The following is a 17,183-nucleotide window of genomic DNA, read 5'->3' on the forward strand; positions in this document are numbered from 1 at the left end:
TCTTCTGCAAACTCTTTTGAGAATTCAATGAACTTATTATTTTAACAGAGTTTTATCATTCTCAAATGAGGAATACATGGTTGATGTAGAAGAGCACATAAACTCAAATAACAAATGTAATATTGCATGTAGATATAGATTCTTAGCATAAAATATCAAATGTTAGTAAATCACCCTTCACTTTTGCCAAATAAATTTAATTAAATTAAATAACCGCTAAGCCAGAACTTTTAAACAAAGACTCTGAGTTCCAAATAAATTATCGTGAGACATGATGATTGTTGAGTGATAAAAATGTGTCTTTTTAACTCCTAATTATCTTCACATTAATTGTCAACCCAGGGATGACTTTTTATTTCAAGAGTGTATCAGTCTGAGGCGGTTATTTACTCAAGAGTAATGTTTTGCAAGAGCAAAGCGAATTTGGCTTTGCAGCTGAGATTTGGAAAATGGCCACACAGTAAATTTGAGAGAATCGTTCTCAAAGAACCCTGTGTTTCTCTCAATACAAGTCGAATTTGGGCAAACCATTATTTAATAAAGTTAATTTGGTCCGTTCTGGACAAAATCCATGTTCTGGATTTTCCAGATTCTTCTTCATTTGCTCATAATATCAACCGCAAAATTGTCACTTTTTATTGCCGTGCGTTTCTGAGTTGGAATATTTAAATTATCTTAGAGGCTAAAAATGGTGAATAATGTTACAACCAAATTATTAATAAACCATCATTTATAAAATCATGCATCATCATCAATTTATTGAAAATAAAGGAGAAGAAATAATATTCATCCATAAGAATATAAAACATTATAAAATGGATTTATATAATAAATTATAATAAATGACATGATAAAGAAGAGTAAAAATGGATGAAATAAGTGTTAAAAAGTGGTTGTATTCACGGCACAACATACCCCCACACTGAATATATTGCATGTCCTCATGCAACAAAAACTGAATATATTGCATGTCCTCATGCAACCCAAAGACAAAACTCATGTGCTAACCAAGCAATAAAAAAATTGTTCATCCCAGCTCATGAAGTGGATAGAACAAATGAATTCTTCCTTAATTAATGAATATTCAATTTTAGCAATGTTGATGAAGGCATAACAATTTTTACATTGACGTTCAAGTTATGTGTATATGAAGTTGCAGCAAAATGTGATATAAGTAACAACAAACTTTATTAACCATTTTCTCAAAAACTACAAACCAGATTTTGTTGAAATTTTGCAAGTAAATTTATAATATATGAAAGCCTCTATGATCCAAAAATCAAATCGTTTTGATGCACGAATCATGAGATATAAACAAAATGGTTGTATATGACAGTGCATGATTTCCGAAATTTTATGAACCAATTTAACTTGAAATTATCTGGGTTTGTGTATTTTAATGATACGTCTGTGTTTTTCAGAGATCATAAAAATTGAGTTCATAGTTTTAAAGATATTATGGAAATCAATTTCTACACTGTATAAAAATGAAATCATATGCCTTAAATGAGGAAGAAAGTAGAAAACATCCATCATGCGTAGCAATTCCTCCCCCTCTATGAAGAATTAGCATGCCTTCATGCAATGCTAGAAAACAAGTTGAGGTAGTCGCTACCATTTGTTGAATTCTATGCTTGGTGTAAAACAACATGAAATAAGGGAGATGTTGAGAATGAATAAGAATAGCAATGGATTTTAAAGAATATTAATGCCATGGTCATAAGAAATAAATGAATGAAAGAAACACTCCCCCAAACTGAAAGATGATAGGCCGCTGAAAAATGGGAAATGGTAAAGATGTGGAATGAAGAATGATAAATAATGCTCAAAATGGATTTTCATGAAATTCTCCTAAATTCATAATAAATCAAAAAATTATGCTATTTTACCTCAAGTTTTACCTCCAAAAGAAAAATGTGGAATGACATATATGTACTAGCAGTTGTTGAAGCTGATGTAGGCAGAGTTGGTGCTGAAAGTGATGCAAAAGGTGGAATCCAGGAAAGCACATCATGTCTGAACAAGTGTTCACGTTCATGAGCCTCTTCTGTTAGTTGCAATAGTGTGGTCGTGTTGCGAATAGAGTTCCCCCCCATACTTGTTGTTCTCCTGTAAAGAAATCACTATTTTGCGTACAATGTTCTTGAATCCATAGTGTTAGTTTTGAATAGCAACAGATAAGATGCATGCAAAAATTTCAATCAGAAAAACTTTTGTATACATGCAATACTAATATTTTGTCAAATCAACAAGTTATGGCAGAGTGCAGTAATCATATTTCATGCTATCCCATAATGCATACATTCCCCCCTCCAATTGGAAAATGGATTACATGACCATAAATCATATGAAGGGCAATGCAAGGAAATGAACAATACAGCAGGAAATGAAGTAGAGTACACATATCAATGATAGGACAGCAAGAGGTATGGTTATAATGAGAGCAGAGTGTGTAAAGATAGTTATGAATAAGAGATAGGATGCTTTGGATTGATGATAAGTTATGAAAAAAAGAAAGGACAACAATATGCCAAAAAGATGCTTTGCTGACAGTATTCTAGCTGAAAAATGATGTGATTGATCAGAAAATAATTTATCATGCGTAAAGGTTCAAAACAGGGAAAAAAAATTAAGGAAATAACTTCTCTGATAAAAAAAGAAAATAAGAAAAAGGGTATTATAGTAATAATTAACGATAAGATAACTTCAATACCATAAGCAGAGCCTCTACTGCCAGCAGGCGTCCATAGCCTCAGCAGGGCTGCTTTTTAACCCATATGAGCCAAGATCCTCAATTTATAAATGGAGAGTTCCAGTGCTGTTCTACAGAAGAGATCAATGTGCTAGCGTGGTAACCAGATAATCAAACTTCCATTCACTGGGATGTAGCAAAAGTGATTAGGCCGGCTCATGATGAGACCCCCTATTCCAAGGATAATTTGGCTATCCAATGGATCATAACCCTAGTGTGGTGGCCATAATGGGAATGTCACTTTGTTACAACCTTATCAACATGGTAGGCTGGCTCGTAATGAGACCCCCTATCCTCCATCTGCGAACAAAATTTTGTTTTTATTACACATTTTTATGATAAAAAGAGGGAGGCTCAGTACTCCTTAAGAGCAAGGATGGTGGAAGAAGTTGAACATGTCAATAGAAAAAAAATATACCCATAATCTCATTTATTACAGACAGAGAAGATTATAACCAGGAAGGGTGGAACCAGCATGGTATTAAGATGATCAATCAATATCATGTTCAACAGAAAACAATGCAGTAAAGTAGTATATAAATAATTGTGTCCCTTTTGAAAATAGTCTATCATTAAGGAGTTGTCCTGTTAAAGACCATAACGTGAATGATATTAACTCGCTTCAATAGAATCCATAATTCTTGTCCTCATAACCCCACAAGAGAAAGAAAGGGTTGTTCTCAAAAATACTCCCAAAGTGTTGTTTCTTTGAACAAATAGCAAAAACACTCCAAAAAAGTGTTGTTCCTTGTAGGGAACAACAAAGAAAATGCATACCAAAAAGCAAAAATACACACGAAAAAGGTGTTGTTCCCTGTAGGGAAAAGCAAAAAATGCATGTGAAAAAGTGTGGTTCCCTAAGAGGAACAACAAAAAGATGCGAAAATGTTGTTTCCTTGAAAAGGAATAGCAAAAATGTGAAAGTGTTATTCCTTCGGAAAGGAACAGCAAAAATGTGAAAGTGCAGAAGTGTTGTTCCTTTCGGAAAGGAATAACAAAAAATGTGAAAATGTAGAAGTGTTGTTCATTTCAGAAAGGAACAGCACTCCTCTTTCCTCTTATCAATTCACAGCAATTTCTTGTAAAGGTAGCGATTTTATATAATTTGCTAATTTCAGTATGCTCTAGCTTTGTATCCATTGCATAAGTGTATAGTTGTGCTCCAAAAGACCTGAAACAGGAGGAATAGCAGGTATCTTTAAATTGGAACAGCAAGGAGAACAAGCATAAGTAAAAGGAATACAAGAATGTTGTCGTTTGAAAAAGGAAGGGCAAAAAAATACAAGTGCTATTCCTTTGAAAAAGAAACAGCAAAAACCGAAAGTGTCATTCTTTTGGAAAATGAATAGCAGAAAACACAAATGTCGTTCCTTTGGAAAAAGGAACAGCAGAAACTAAAAGTGTTGTTCCTTTGGAAAAGGAACAGTAAAAACGCAAATGTCGTTCCTTTCGAAAAGGAACAACAGAAACTAAAAGTGTCGTTCCTTTGGAAAAGAAACAGCAAAAACGCAAATGTCGTTCCTTTGGAAAAGGAACAGCAAAAACTAAAAGTGTCGTTCCTTTGGAAAAGGAACAGCAGAAATTAAAAGTGTCGTTCCTTTGGAAAAGGAGCAGCAAAAACGCAAATGCCGTTCATCTGAAAAGGAACAGCAGAAACTAAAAGTGTCGTTCCTTTGTAAAAGGAACAGCAAAATGAAAGTGAAAAAGGAACGGCTGACACAAAAGGTGTTGTTCTTTTGAAAAAGGAACAACAAAATGAAAATGCTATCCCTTTGGAAAAGGAACAGCAGAAACAACAAAAGTGCAAACAAATGCTATCCCTTTAGAAAAGAAACAGCAAAAACGACAGTGATGTTCCAAAATGCACAATCATAAAATACAAGCACGCAAAGAATGAATTAGTTGTTTACTGTATTGATGCTGAGGATGGGTTACAGTTTGAATGAAGCAACACTTGAAACACAAAATATAAGAGAAATCAGAAAAGAAACAACATTTTATTAAAAACAGTATTAAGTTACAACAGCTATGAAGTTATTTCTTAAGGCAAGGAAAAAATGATCTCTTTGAAAAATGTTTTGGCAGCAGTGACAAGACATCGATCTTCAAATTGAAATCAATTTTTCATTTCTTCTCTTATGAATCCGTTGGGTAATGAGTTGGATGAAATTCCCTTGTTTCATTAAAATTTCTTTCAAGAATCACTCGTCCATAAATTGACTTTCCGTTTCTCCTAGGACCTGCAAAAAAACAAGGGTCTACCTGCAATAAAACATTAAATCATGGAGAAAGAGAGGTGATCAGGCTCCCTTAATCCGAGAATTATGCAAAAAAAACAAGTAGTCACTCCGTATAACAAATCCATGGAGAAAATAACAAAGTAAAATTTATTTGTCGCCTACGGGAGAGCAGTGGTCGACCATACTAACCGCAGTGTTTTAATCACAACTTCTTTGTTTTTCGTCCAAATTGAGTGATTCCAAAACCAGATGAGATCTAATTCAAATATGTATCTTCAATAGGAATAGGTTTTAAAAATTCAATGATATGATATGTCAATTTTAGTTATAACAACCTGCATAACAGAGTCATTTTCAATTACCCCACTTAGAACAACAGTGAATGTTTTAAGCATAGATTCCTCATTTGATGTCGGATTCGAATGATTCAAATTGGAAATGAAAGTAAATTTATTTATTTATCTCAAATAGAAATATGTTTTGAAAACAAGAAGAATTGATAGGTAAAATACTCTAAGGAACAGTCGGAAAGACAGAGTTTTAAAGGTGTTGATTTACGATAGACAATCAGTATTTTGATCATAACTTCCCAATACGGTATCGAAAATGAGTGATTCCAATTCCTTTGTAAACTAGATTCATAGGGGAATCTACCATAGAAACAAGTTTTAAAAATATGGTCATTTAGTACTCCAAAAACCGACTGTCCCAACTCTGTTCCTGAGCTGCCCGCTAGACACCCTGTCAATGTTTTGGTTCTAACTTTTCCATTTCAAATCCAAATTGAGTGATTCAAATTGGGTTAGAAAGTATACATCAAGGGCTACCTAGGAAAATATTTTCATTTAGGCCTCAAAAAACTCACTGTCCCATCTGTGTTCCTAAGCTGCCTACTAGTCACCTTGTCAATGTTTTGGTTCTAAATTTTCCGTTTCAAATCCAAATTGAGTGATTCAAATTGGGTTGGAAAGTAGACAGTAAGGGATAATTAATATAGAAACAGGTTTTAAAAATATTCCATTTTGACCCTTCAAAACATGACTGTCCCGACTGTGTTTTCAGAAATTCCATCAAGCCCACAAGCCAAAAAATATGATATTCAAGCATTTTTTCCAAATTGGTGATAGAAATGAAAATGAGTGTTTGTAGAACTATTATTTCCATTATAATTCATCTACATACACAAATGAATTACTTTCTTGATTTTTCATAGCCATCATACCATGAAGTTCTTGACCTTTTAAATTGGCTTGTTGATGCAAACTAAAAGAAACCTCATTTTCTTCCATAGCTTCTACAATTTTTGAATTTGAAACATTCTGAATCTCATTGTCAGTTTTCTCTAATGACACATGTGAGATAGAATGGGTGGGAAAGGTGCGTAATTTTGTAGTTCAACACTGTAAGCATGTTGTACTGGTTTATTATGGTGAGGGTGTGGAATTAGTTGAGCAGGAAATTGTGTACAGAATGGAGCATTTTGATGATGTAGATGATTGGGTTGAGTGGATGATTTTGATATGCAAGCAGGATGTTGTGGAAGAGCTGGTGAAGAATATGGAGAATGTGTTTGTGCTACAAGATGAGGGAGATTAGTCATGCAATCATAAGGTGAACCATGCCAAATTTGTAGACAAGATTGATGGTAGTTATATTGAGATTGACATGGCTGCCCTAACACATTAGTATTCCATAATGGATTATGCAAGTAAGAAAGTGGAGAGGAAGTATTTTGAACCATACCTGTATGCCATGATTTCCATGCTTTTGACCTTGTTGCAGCTTCCTCATCTCTTTGATATAATACTTCCATCCTAGATAAGGAAGAACAACTATCTATGGATGCTCCTTTTGGTCATGAGGGCAAAACACTTCATCAAATTCTTGATTTTTATGAACCTGCAAAACATCCAATTTTGAATTTAGAGAGCTAATAAAATCAACTTTAAAATTTTCAAATAAAGCATTGATTTCAACTCTTATGTCTCTTATTCTTGTAGCAGATTTGGAAAAGAAAGAACAAACATCTCTAGAATTCTTACCAACCTTGGAGATTCCTCTTGAATACCTTATGCACAATTCACAAACATCATCATATGACAACTGAAAAACATCACCCTTTCCAATTATATTTAAGAGTTCTAAAAAATCATCTTTGATTCCTTTGAGTAGGAGTGTTTTTAAGATCTCTTTTTTCAAATGCTTATGTTTTGATTTTTGAAGGTTGTATTGAAATCGATCTACATAGTCCTCCAAGCTTTCATCTTCCCTTTGTATCATATTGAAAATATCTTCATTGACCTTGCAATAGTCTTGGTATTTCTTCAAGAATATGTTCTTCATGTCCTCCCATGTTTGGATGCAATTCCCACCTAGGCTCATGAACCATCGGAGAGCTGCTCCTTTTAGAGTAAGAGGAAACACTTTCAACCTTTGATCGTTAGTGTAATAATCATATCCTCTACAAAGTATTTCGAACTCAAATAAGAATGTATCTGGATCTTCATTTGTCAAGCCATGAAAATTTGGTAGAGAAGATGGGGGAATTATGTGCATTTGTGTCACTCCTCCTAGATCTTTGATAGGAAATTCAAAAGTAGAAATGTGAGCCATTTCTTACCATAATAGAAGATGTTCTTCATGTGTTTCTTTGAGGCTCCTTCTTCAAATGTTCCTATTAATTGATTAGTGAAATGAGAGAAATCATGAGATTTGTTTTTCAAAATTTCTATTCTTTTTCTTAGTCATTCACACAAAAATTCAAACATTTATTTCTACCCCAAGTTCTTTAACAGATCTATTGGAAAGCGGGCGGGGGAGCAGGGCTTCTACATGCTCCTATATGCAGGTTCTTACCTTTCGTTTTTAATACCCAATTCTTTCCTAACAGGCACTCATCAGATGCACACTACTCTTTAGAAATGGCTACACTCTCCCCAGCAACGGCACCAAAATGTTGAGCGATAAAAAGGTGTCTTTTTAACTCCTAATTATCTTCACATTAATTGTCAACCCAGGGATGACTTTTTATTTCAAGATTGTACTCAGTCTGAGGCGGCTATTTACTCAAGAGTAATGTTTTGCAGTATAGTGCTTAAAATCCAAAAGTAAATGAATGCTTGAAACAAAATCTACTTACAATTAAAAGAAACTTAACATTCTGAAACTGTAGAAATTTTGAATAATTTAACACATATTCAACAGAGATTATCATGATCATGTACTATTGCGGAAACCATACACAATATATAAGCTCCTCTACGTTGATCAACAATATAGCAGCATCAATAACAATAAAACATCAAGAGCATTCACACATTAACACAGTATGTATCCCGGGGAAAGCATCTCGCTAAAAACCCCACACTATCTGTATATTAATGATTAAGTCATGTAACATTACACAGCATAATACTTCTCACAAGTATCTCCACCTCTGTTACACACAATACAGCTCAGATCTGATCTCCAAATCTCTTCCACTGCTTGCCTGCCTCCACTGCTCAATACCTGCTCAAGAACTGATGAGAATGGCTTACCAAACTCATTTTTCACCTGCAAAATAGTCACTCACACTTTTTTGGACGTGAGCACAAGCTATAATGTGGGCAAATACGTGGGTAAACTCATTGGCATACTCAATCCCTTGATTGTGCAAGATCTGGTGCACAACTATAGTCACAACTGATAGCAATCTGATTCTCTACCACCTGTCCCTGTTGAACTGAACATGCACTGACATGCAACTGAGTTAACTGATGTATTCATTAGTTGTATTATGAGTTAATAACTTGTGAATTAATTAATAACTAATTCACCCAACTCATCTCTAGTCTATTTGTCAGTTAGACTAAATACAACCAGTTTAACAAAGCTAAACTGAACACAACTCCATCAACTCCACAATCAACTCCACCAAACTCAACTGATTGAGTTCTAACTGAAGTCATGCATGCAACAACTCAACTGACTCATAAGAAAAGCGTATTTCCTTCCGACAGCTGCATGTGCCACCTCTGTAGCTCAAACTGAAGTGCTCCAAGAGAATAAGATTAAGTTTATAGTCCAAATATTATTGTGAGATAATAATATTTGACTTTTCTATTTTTGACTTTGATCACTCACACTGTGATCACTCACACTTTCATCAAAAATAGAAGTCCATCTATTTTTCCCAACTTGATCAATCATCCATAAACAGCAACCCGCAATCCATAGACATGATCCATATTTCTAAAAATAGACTTGCGCCAAAAATAGCCTGCGGGCCCACTTAGTGAAGGCGACTCTTTTCACTAAGCTCCATCATCTTGTTGCAATCTCAACACTCCCTCTCGACAAGATATGGATTATCAGCAACCCCTATCCTGCCTCGGTGGTACTCGAATTTTCTCCTGGTGAGAGCCTTCGTCAGAATATCAGCATCCTGATCCTCCGTTGGAATGTACGAAAGTAACATGATCCTCCGCTGCACACAATCTCTGATATGATGGTACCTGATGTCAATATGTTTAGATCTATCATGAAATACAGGATTAGCCGAGAGTTTAATGCAACTCTGGTTATCACAGTAAATCACAGTAGGATCCAAATGAGAACCAAACAAACCAACTAGGATCTTCCTCATCCATATAGCCTCGCATGCAGCAAAACTTGTTGCCATATACTCGGCCTCTGCTGAACTGAGTGCCACGGATCTCTGTTTCCTGCTGTACCAAGAAACTGCTGTCGATCCAATACTGAAGACCCCTCCTGATGTGCTCTTTCTGTCTGTTGGGCTCCCTGCCGAATCTGCATCTGTGAAGCCACATAGCTTCACCTCATCCTCCTGTCTGTACCACAAACCATATCCCGATGTGCCTCTCAAGTAGCGTAATACATGCTTGCCCGCCTTCCAGAAGAGCTTGGTAGGCTTAACCATAGCTTGTGAAAGCTGGTTAACTGCATAGCATATATCAGGTCGTGTATTGACCAAATACATCAGCCCCACCAATTGTCGATAAACAGTGGCATCCACTTCTTCTCCCGAAGTGGCATCCTCCTTCCTCCAACCTCCAGGAAGAGGAGTATCAACAGGCTTGCAGCCATGCATGTTGACCTTCTCCAGTATCTCCCGAGCATACTTGCCCTGAGAAACAAACAGTCCACCACTGCGCTGCCATATTTCCAATCCCAGGAAATAGTGAAGGAGGCCCAAATCCTTCATCTCAAACTCTGTAGAAAGATCCTTCTTGCATGACAGTATCAACAGCTCATCACCCGTTAGAATCAAATCATCAACATACAGTACAATGATAAGCAACTTACCCTCCACCACAATCTAGTATAGGTTAGGATCCGCCTCGCTCTTGGAGAATCCAAGTCCTATGAAATAGTTGTCTATCCGTGTGTACCAAGCACGTGGTGCTTGCTTCAACCCATACAACGCTCTCTTGAGCCTGCACAAATGCGACTCGCTGTTGAAGACTTCAAAGCCTTCGGGTTGCTCAATGTACACCTCCTCCTCAATGACTCCGTTGAGGAACGTAGTCTTCACATCCATCTGATGAATGTGCCATCCCATCTGCGCTGAGAGAGCAAGAATCGTCCGTATGGAAGAATACCTTGCGACAGGTGCAAAGGTCTCCTCATAATCGATCCCCTCAATCTGTGAAAAGCCTCGGGCAACAAATCTTGCCTTGTACTTCTCCACACTCCCGTCAGCTGCCTGCTTAACTTTGTAGATCCATCTCGAACCCACCACTGATTTCCCTTTCGGTCTAGGAACAATCTCCCATGCATTGTTTCTGACAATAGAATCATACTCTTCCACCATGGCGTCTACCCATGCGGGATCCTCCACAGCTTCCTCGAAAGAGGATGGCTCAGTCACAACACACTTGCTCATAAGAGCCATGTATCCAGTGTACCGATCAGGTGACTGTCTCTGCCTGCGTTGGGCTGTAGGTGGTCCTACAACTTTCTCTGCATCTTGAGCCAGTCGCTCAGCTTCTATCAAGCGCTTTCGCCCTCTGATGGTTGGCGCTACATGAGTGGTCTCTTCCACTCCATGAACCTCGTCCTGTGGCTGATCCACGTCCTGAAGCTCATCCTTAGGAACTAATAGCTCCTCATCTGCATGCAAGTGTAGCTCCCTCTCAAGCGAACACTTCATGGCTTTCTCCTCCTGAAATTTTATATCCCGTCGCACAACAGTTTTACCACTGTCTGGCAAATACACATGATAGTTATGGGGCGTATCAGTGTACCCCACAAATATCCCAACCTCTGCGGTCAGCTCCAACTTCTTCCTGGCATCCTTCGTCACATGCATGTAAACGTTAGCACCAAAAATCCTCAAATGAGAAAGATCAGGCTTCTTACCAGAATAAGCCTCCTCGGGTGTACTCATGCCAAGTATCCTATGAGGACAACGGTTCTGCACATAAACTGTTGTATTGCATGCTTCCGCCCACAAGTGAAGGGGTAGGCTCTGATCATGCAACATTGCCCATGCAGCACCCACGATCGTTCTGTTCTTCCGCTCAGCTACCCCGTTCTGCTGTGGGTTATGGGGAGCTATGAGCTCTCTACGAATCCCTTCTGCCTTGCAAAAATCCTTGAACTCGTCCGAGATGTATTCACCACCATTATCGCTCCTAAGAGCCTTCACCTTCTTCCCCGACTCCTTCTCAACCAGTGCTTTGAATTCACAGAACTTTGAATATGTCTCGCTCTTCTTCTACATGAAGAAGATCCAGCACTTACGAGAGAAATCATCAACAAAAATCACATAATACCTGTGTTTTGCTGTCGAAGCAACTGAGAAAGGTCCACACATGTTTGTGTGAATTCTCTCAAGGATCGTCGTGGCACGACTATCCTTCTCGTGAAAGGTGGCTTTCACAAACTTCCCCAAATTACACCCCTTGCACTGATTTGACTGCGCAAGTGTGCCTTTAGGAAGCCCTGTAGTGATCTGCTGCAGTATCTTCAAGGCTCCATGGTGAAGGTGACCCAATCTCCTGTGCCACAACTTGCCATCATCCCGGCTCACCAATCCTTCTACCTTGCCTGCCATTGCTGCACATCCATCTACATGCAACTGATAAAGTTTCCTCACTCGAACCCCTATCTTCCAGGTCTCACTAGTTGTCTTGCTGCGCAGGAAGGCCTTTCCCTCGCTGAAAACAACATCATACCCCTTGTCTTCTAACATCGCCACTGAGATGAGATTCTTCTTCAATCCTGGAACATGCATGACTTCCTTCAATACAAAGGGTTTACCAGACTCCCTCTCAAAGGAAATGGTACCGATACCGGTCGCACTGTATCTACCATCATCGCCCATCTCGATGTGCACTCCAAGATCTTTGTCCTCCAGATCAGAGAACAAATCTCTATCTCCCGTCATGTGAAAAGACGCACCATTGTCCAAGAACCACACTAATCCCATCACACTTGAAACCAAGCATGCGATCAATGAAAAATCAAGCTCAAACTGAGAAGCTAAGGCCTCTCCCCCTGCAGATCCAGCAGCTTGCTTGTTCTTCTTCTTCTGCGGACAATTTGTGGCATAGTGTCCGTGCTGGTGACAGTGAAAACACTTCACCTTGGACATATCCTGCTTCTTGCCTTTCGCACCGGAATGAGAAGCTTTCTTGTTCTTCCCCTTCTTTGCTTTGGCAGCCAAAGCGCAATTCTCTTCATCAGATACCTTTGATGAAGATCCATTCTCACCTTTATTGTTACTGAGTTTATCCTTGAGCGCCAGGTCGCTCTTGCTTTGGAATAACATTTGCAATCCGTTGAAAGACATTTCAACAATACTGCTGCAAATTCGAATTTCCACCAGCTCCAACTCAACTGCTTCCGATCTAAAATTCGTGAGAACACAATATTTCTCGTACAGAGATTGACTGTATGGGCATTCACCGGATATCTCACCTTCCAAAGGAAGGATGAATCCAGAGGCTACCTGGCCTGATTACAGACTCTGCCTGAAGAAATAGAATGTAAACACTTCATGAATAGTAGATCTGATGATCAACAGCTCCGATACCATGTAGAAACTTTTTCTACAATTATCTAGCTCGCTCTGATACCATGTAGAAATTTTGAATAATTTAACACATATTCAACAGAGATTATCCTGATCATGTACTATTGCGGAAACCATACACAATACATAAGCTCCTCTACGTTGATCAACAATATAGCAGCATCAATAACAATAAAACATCAAGAGCATTCACACATTAACACAGTATGTATCCCGGGGAAAGCATCTCGCTAAAAACCCCACACTATCTGTATATTAATGATTGAGTCATGTAACATTACACAGCATAATACTTCTCACAAGTATCTCCACCTCTGTTACACACAATACAGCTCAGATCTGATCTCCAAATCTCTTCCACTGCTTGCCTGCCTCCACTGCTCAATACCTACTCAAGAACTGATGAGAATGGCTTACCAAACTCGTTTTTCACCTGCAAAATAGTCACTCACACTTTGTTGGACGTGAGCACAAGCTATAATGTGGGCAAATACGTGGGTAAACTCATTGGCATACTCAATCCCTTGATTGTGCAAGATCTGGTGCACAACTATAGTCACAACTGATAGCAATCTGATTCTCTACCACCTGTCCCTGTTGAACTGAACATGCACTGACATGCAACTGAGTTAACTGATGTATTCATTAGTTGTATTATGAGTTAATAACTTGTGAATTAATTAATAACTAATTCACCCAACTCATCTCTAGTCTATTTGTCAGTTACACTAAATACAACCAGTTTAACAAAGCTAAACTGAACACAACTCCATCAACTCCACAATCAACTCCACCAATCTCAACTGATTGAGTTCTAACTGAAGTCATGCATGCAACAACTCAACTGACTCATAAGAAAAGCGTATTTCATTCTGACAGCTGCATGTGCCACCTCTGTAGCTCAAACTGAAGTGCTCCAAGAGAATAAGATTAAGTTTATAGTCCAAATATTATTGTGAGATAATAATATTTGACTTTTCTATTTTTGACTTTGATCACTCACACTGTGATCACTCACATTGTGATCACTCACACTTTCATCAAAAATAGAAGTCCATCTATTTTTCCCAACTTGATCAATCATCCATAAACAGCAACCTGCAATCCATAGACATGATCCATATGTCTAAAAATAGACATAGTCTAAAAATAGACTTGCGCCAAAAATAGCCTGCGGGCCCACTTAGTGAAGGCGACTCTTTTCACTAAGCTCCATCATCTTGTTGCAATCTCAATAGAAACTTAAATCATTCACTCAGAAAACTACATCAATTTATTAGTCAAGGATGCAGTAGAAATAACTCAATCCTTGTTTAACTAATATAAATTAAATCAAGCATAAATAAGATCCACAATCTGAGAACTTAGGCAGTGATAGCCAATGTCCTTACAGTTGTTGATCTCATACACAACGCTAAATAACCAATTGGAAATTGCAAAGAACTAAATCAATCGTATTACTGCAGCTTAATGAAAATGAGACAATTGTGCTAACTATAAGAATGCTGAAAGGCAAGCTTAAATAATTGCAGAAAGTAAATGAACAGTAGTGCTAAGTATTAGAAATGAATAGCCAAACTATTATAGCTATAATGAATAGAAAACTATTAAATTACTGGAGTGATCAGCGCAGCTCTGTAGATGAAATGAACAGCACAACAATCTGCTTGCGAAAAGCAGTGATCTCTGTTAAGAAGGAAATGAATAGCAACGCAATCTAAGTACAATGTATAAAACAGATCAACTCATTTAGTCTGGAAATACCAAGCAGTAAAGTAATATGATTACGATAAATAGAAATAAAGTCAGACCATCACGCGGAAGAAATTGTAAAGATATAATACACAGCAGCAGTGTAATCCACCAAAGGCTGGGCCCTTAGCCACCAGCGGATGCTACTGGGCTACTTTAGACGAGAAGAATGAACAGAAACTCCCAAATCATATATTAATCATTAAACTTAGTTGGCATTACATTATGATCACTTCCTCTTGGCACCACAAGTCTGTAAATCAGAATTACAATTTGAAATAATAGAGACCCATGCTCTTTCCTCCTATCCTATCCTATTATCTATATCTAATCATCCATCATGGATCATGAATCCATAATTCTGAATCCTCAATTATGAATCTCGAATCCCTCCCTCTCTCTGGTCTCCGTTCTGATTTAAATACACAGAGAGCAGAGAGCAGTTACAACTGTGATGATTACAATATGATCATTATTACAAAATTAGATTGTTTCTAACCAATTGATCAACAAGAAAATATATTTCCATCCATCTTTCAACAAGAGCAAAGTGAATTTGGCTTTGCAGCTGAGATTTGGAAACACAGTAAATCTAAGAGAATTGTGCTCAAAGAACCCTGCATTTCTCTCAATACAAGCCGAATTTGGGCAAACCATTATTTGATAAAGTTAATTTGGTCCATTCTGGACAAAACCCATGTTCCGGATTTTCCAAATTCTTCCTCATTTGCTCAAAATATCAACCGCAAAATTGTCACTTTTTATTCCAGCGCATTTCTGAGTTGGAATATTTAAATTATCTTGGAGGCTAAAAATGGTGAATAATGTTACAACTAATTTATTAATAAACCATCATTGATAAAATCATGCATAATCATCAATTTATTGAAAATAAAGGAGAAGAAATAATATTCATCCATAAGAGCATAAATCATTATAAAATGGATTTATATAATAAATTATAATAAATGACATGATAAAGAAGAGTAAAAATGGATGAAATAAGTGTTAAAAAGTGGTCGTATTCACAGCCCAACAATGATAAATTCATATATACTCTAACTAGAACATAGCCCGGCCTTTTGACGAAACATGTTATCCCTCAAATCCAACTTTTTCAAAGTGTGCCTGCTAGAGAGGTCTTGCTAAAGCAATAGCACCCTCAATACATACTATGGTGTACAAGCATTTACAATCCTCCAATACAAAGCAATTTCTAACAAGTTGGGAAAGGGTCTCTCCTCAATCATATCTCATCATGTTGTTATGGAAATGCAAAATCTTGAGCTTTTCAACCGAAAGAAGAAGTTCACAAATAGCTCTAGCAGCATCCTTGGCATCCTTGGAAGTACTATTATTCATGAAATATAGCTTTTCCAAGACTTTTTGAGATTTTAGGAAAGAGACAAAAGCCCGAACACCCTTCTCACCCAACACACATGGTCAAAGAGATTTAAGGATCTCACCTCACTCCCTTACAAAATAGATACAAATATTGACATAACTTTAAGAGCCTCAACCTTAGACATTCCTACAATAAAATCTGCAAGATCTACATCTTTGAGATGTTTTTGAATCCCGTCAATATTCTCTCTACAACAGGGTAATACCAAGACCAAAGCTTCGGTTGTTGAAGCTTATTTTCACACTCACAATTCTTCATAAAACAATACTTTGCCAATCACATTGAAATCTTGAGACCTTGGACCTTGATATTCTTCACTTTTGGACCAATATCTTTCAGAGAACAAATTTGTTCCTCTCCCATTGCAGACACAACAATTACAATAAGGTCTTTCCCTCGTTAAATCCAGCCTTGATCTGGGCCAGTGGCTGCTCATCAGTAGGCAGCTTTAGATCATCCTTGGTCTGCTCAGATTCAGTCAACATGCTAACAAAACCATCCTACGAGTCACATGAGGTACATCGCAGTTGTGTGAAGATGGCACAATATCTTCCAGCTTTTTACCACTGAAGATGTCAATTACTACATCACGATGGCCTTGAAGATGTCAATTCCACTGAAGATGGCCTTACCATTGAAATGTCAATTCCACTGAAGAAATTTTTACCACTAATGATGGCTTTGATCATGATGTAGCCGTTCTTTCAGATGGTATCAATCAGCTGAGGGAATGTTTTGGAGGCTCCTACATCGTCCTTGGAATTGAACTAGTGGTCATCATCCGACATTGCTCCCCTTCCTCGTGACAATAACAACACACCCAATTCTCACCCAAAACCAAACCAGACGAGACACCAATTGCCACATTTCTCAACGCATCTTTGACAACATCAATCCCTTCTTCAAAATTGAATTTTCCATAAATATTCAATAGATCAAAGCCATGCTTATTTATTACAACTATATTTGATAACATTTTAATAGAAACAAATC

The 17,183-nt window shown here is 37.5% G+C and overlaps 1 pseudogene; it reads right to left on the reverse strand.

The window, feature by feature from the left end:
- Positions 1-16,466: 16,466 nt before the first annotated feature.
- LOC149239779 (eukaryotic translation initiation factor 5A pseudogene) lies at positions 16,467-16,978 on the reverse strand (annotated as a pseudogene).
- Between the last annotated feature and the right edge of the window lie 205 nt (positions 16,979-17,183).

Source organism: Pinus tabuliformis, chromosome 8, assembly GCF_031772625.1.
Source record: "Pinus tabuliformis cultivar Carrire ecotype Pingquan chromosome 8, CPIR1, whole genome shotgun sequence".
Classification (NCBI taxonomy): domain Eukaryota; kingdom Viridiplantae; phylum Streptophyta; class Pinopsida; order Pinales; family Pinaceae; genus Pinus; species Pinus tabuliformis.